Genomic DNA, 4466 nt, shown 5'->3' on the forward strand with positions numbered 1-4466 from the left:
TACGAGGGGAAGTAAGATCTGGATCACCCTTAAGAGTAGCATACAAAGGCTGTAGCATAACATTAGAAATATGTAAATATCCTCGTATCCAATTAATATCTCCCAGCAGTTTTTGAAAATCATTTAGAGTTTGGAGATCCTGAGCTCGTATGGTGATTTTCTGTGGTCGTAATTTGTCACACCCAATTGTTGCTCCCAAATACTTAATAGAATCCCCTGTTTGAATCTTTTCAGGTGCGATATGCAGTCCATATTGAGCTAACAACTTCACTAGGTCTTTATAGGCCTCATGAACTGTCTGCTCTGATTTAGCAGCCAATAATACATCATCCATATAATGAATGATCTTGATGGAGGAATACTTTTGTCTGAGAGGTGCGAGTGTCTTCCCCACATACATCTGACACATCGTGGGACTATTAGCCATTCCCTGCGGCAACACTACCCACTCAAACCTTTGATCTGGTTCCTCGTGGTTACACGAGGGAAGGGTGAAGGCAAAACGCTGCGAGTCTTTAGGATGCAAAGGAATAGAAAAGAAACAGTCTTTAATGTCAATAACAATAATGTGCCAACCCTGAGGAACCGAGGAGAGCAGAGGCAGCCCTCTTTGAATGGGCCCCATAAGTTGCATTTGAGCATTAACTGCTCGTAGATCATGCAGTAGGCGCCACTTCCCTGATTTTTTCTTAATGACAAATATGGGAGTATTCCATGGAGAAGTAGAAGGCTGGATGTGACCCAAGTCAAGTTGTTCTTTAACTAGAGCATGAGCTGCTGCCAATTTAACCGAGGGAAGAGGCCACTGAGGCACCCAAACAGGCTCCTCGGTGAGCCATGTTATGGGTATTTGAGCCCCAGCGGCCCCTAGGAAAAACCCAGACCAAATCTGTCAAGCTTTTGATGACCTTGTACAGGATGCTTACGTCCCTGTAAATGTTTTCCTAGTCCTAGACCTGGCCTATACCCCATATTTTGCATAATCTGTTGAGACACTGGGGAATAGTCATTACTAAGAGTGAACCCCATGTCTTTCATCAGATCACGGCCCCATAGAGAGATAGGTAAATCAAGTACATAAGGCTGAAAGGAACCATTATGTCCTTCTGGATCCTTCCAGACTAGATGTCTACAGCTGATCTGAGGGGCCTGGGCATATCCAAGTCCTCTCAAGGATTGATCAGAAGTCTGCACTGGCCATCCCTTAGACCAGTCCCTAAGTGCTATAATACTACGGTCTGCTCCGGTATCCAGTAATCCCACAATAGATTTACCTTCTATGCTTAATTCCAAAGTGGGGCGATTGCTCATATCTAGTGACAAATAGGCACAATTCCCTCCGGTGGTACCAATCTCATTCCCTGTCCGTGACCTTGAATCAGCAGGGAAGTGATTATGTAAGCTAGGCAAAATTAGCAATTGAGCAATCCGATCCCCTGGGGAGATGGACACAATGCCCCTTGGAGCTTCCACCATAACCTTTATTATCCCTACAGTATCAGGACTTATGACTCCGGGGAAAACATGAAGACCTTGTAAAATAGAGGATGCACGTCCAATTAGCAAACCTACAGTGCCAGGTGGTAGAGGCCCTGTAAACTCAGTTTCCACCAATTGGACTCCCATCTTAGGTGTTAATACGAGTCTGGAGGTGGAACAGAGGTCCAATCCCGCGGCACCTGTAGTGGCTCTCCGCGTTTCATGGGATGGCGTAGAGATGGCCATGTCTCGGGTTCGGGTGTGACATTCTCCACTGCCCCATATATTTGTGGGCCCTGGGGTCGAGGGCCCCGTCGGCCGTTTTTTGGCCCAGCTGAAATAGGCTGTCCATGGATGTCCCTCACTGATCTACACTCTCTTGCCCAATGCTTCCCCTTTTTGCATCTTGGACACAACCCCGGTAGACGAAGGCCATTGGAAAGGCCACCGTGAGAAGGTCCAGTAAAATTGTCTTTTTTGGAATTGTCTTTTTTGGGACATTCACGTCTAACATGACCGGGTTGACCACAATGGAAGCATGTTCCGGCGGCAGGACCGCCCCCTTTTGTAATCCGAAGGACAGCAGCTGCAAGACCTGCATTAGTTAAAGGTCCTCCAATCTCTCTACACACCTTCATCCATGCTTCTATGCCTTTGTTCTTATAAGGAGCGATTGCTGCTTTACATTCCTTGGTGCATTGCTCAAAGACCAATTGCTTGACAAGGGGCATGGCTCTATCAGGATCCCCAAAAATCTTTCCAGCGGCGTCCACCATCCTTGCTACAAAGTCTGAAAAGGGTTCTGTAGGGCCTTGTATAATCTTAGTCAAATTACCAGATACCTCTCCTCTATTTGGAAGTGACTTCCATGCCCGAATGCAAATGTTATTAATTTGATCATATACCTCAAGAGGGAATCCCGTCTGTTGATTAGCAAATCTACCTTGCCCCAAAAGCATGTCCTTATCCCAATGAGGGTGTCCCGCCGCATGGTTTTGGGCGGCCTGCTCTATTGCGCCCTCTAGCACAAATGCTCTCCAGTCCAAATATTTACCTGGGGAAACACAAGCCCGAACAAGGCTAGCCCAATCAGAGGGAGTCATACAGTATCTAGACAGACTCTCCACCTGAGTTAGTGTGAAGGCGGCATCCACCCCATAAGTGCGCACAGACTCCGCCAGAGTCTTCACAATTTTGAAATCTAAAGGCTCATGGAATCTTCCCCTATTATCATCCTGAAAAACTGGATAAGCAAGACCCATCTCAGCGTTAACAGCCCTCCATGTTTGAGCATGGAAAGCTCTCCCCGAAACACCCCCGCCATACGGCGGTGGATCCGGAGGATCACATTTCTTGAGCTCCTGTTTATTTTTGTTCCCTTCTCCTATAGCTAAACTCCCTAGCTGGCGAGACAGCCTCCCAAGCTCCTCCTCCTCATCCTCCTCTTCCTCTGACCCACTTTCACATGGGGGTGTGCGCAGCGCACTGAGATCTGGATACAATCGTCTCTTCCCCTGTTTCACGCTCCGCACACTTCCATCCTCCCGAGATACCTCACTTCCTGCCGTCTCCGATTTCTCCTCATGTAATTGTTCTAGAACTTCCTGTCCTTTAGTAAGTGCTTCCTGACATCTGCCATCTGTGAGGCAACTACGGACCATTTTCCAAAGGGGTATCACCCCGCCCTCTAATATGCCCTGCTCAGAAGCAAAGTCAAGATCTTTGCCTAATTTATCCCAACTAGGTATAGTAAGACTGCCCGAAAATGCAAACCACGGTGCAGCAATATCCATCTTCTGTAAAAATCTTTGTAAAGTACTATGTTTCACTTTCAGGCCCTTGGAACGTAACAGGCCGTCTAGGGCCAGAAGAAGCGGACTTGAAGATGCGGCACCCATGACACAGCAACAAAAGAAACACAGAAAACAAAAGTGAAAGTACACAGTGCAGCTGCAATAAAATATAAAGCTCTCTCTTTCTTTGTAGAGGAGCTGACCCCGCTTTGATCGCGGATCCCACTTACTGGGACTATCCCCGCTTTGGTCGCGGATCCCACTTACCTGGGACTAACTGGTGCACCACCCCTGACGGCTGAAAGTTCTGGTTCCCGGGTTTCGGCACCACTTGTCGCGACCCCTTGCCCGCAAGGAAGACGCAACAACAGGAATCTTCTTTCAGCCGTTTATTCAGGCCCCTGATGTTTCTTCTTCTCTCTCTCGGACGCCCCTCCCAGCCTTAATAAAGCATCCCAAGCCCCAATGCGAAGCTGCTACGTGGAGCTTTCTCATAGGGTGTTAAAAAATCACGTGCCAACTCTCCCAAATAAGGAGTTGTTTGTCACAGACCACAGCGGAGCCAGCGCCATCTTGTAATGGTGACCACAGTCCGAAGAAACGGCTCACCACAGGGGGATACCTCACATGTAAATCATAATATTCACCTATCCAACAAATGTAGCCAGACACTGAAATCCTTACCCAAGTGCTAAGGTGAGATATGCCATTCAAACTCTTCCAAGCCACTGTCTTATCATCAGCCCTAATAGGCTTCACTATGAGACTGGGCTTTCATAATAGGGTACTGAGATGATGTAAGATTTTTTCAGCTTAAAAGACCTACCACATTTTTCCTCCCTGGAACGTTATTCATCAATATTTAGATGCTATGCTGGATTAGGCCCCATCTGGCCAAAATACCTAGGCTTTATTTTCTAGCTCTAGTTTATTCTACATGCTTGTTTTAATCACCTTTTTTGTCATTGTAAACAAAGACCTGACAAGAACAATTTTAGAAGAGGAAAAGCTTATTTAGTGCTCATAGTTTCAGAGGTCTCAGTCCATAGATGACTGGCTCCATAGCTCTGGGCCTGAGGTGAGGTAGAACAGCATGGCAGAGGAAAATAGTCAGAGTGTGGCAATCAGTAAAGGAGAGAGGTTTCCACTCACCAGGGACAAAATATAAACAAACCCAAGGGTACACCTCAAGTG

This window comes from Spermophilus citellus, assembly GCF_964194105.1.
Source record: "Spermophilus citellus genome assembly, chromosome: 5".
Lineage (NCBI taxonomy): Eukaryota > Metazoa > Chordata > Mammalia > Rodentia > Sciuridae > Spermophilus > Spermophilus citellus.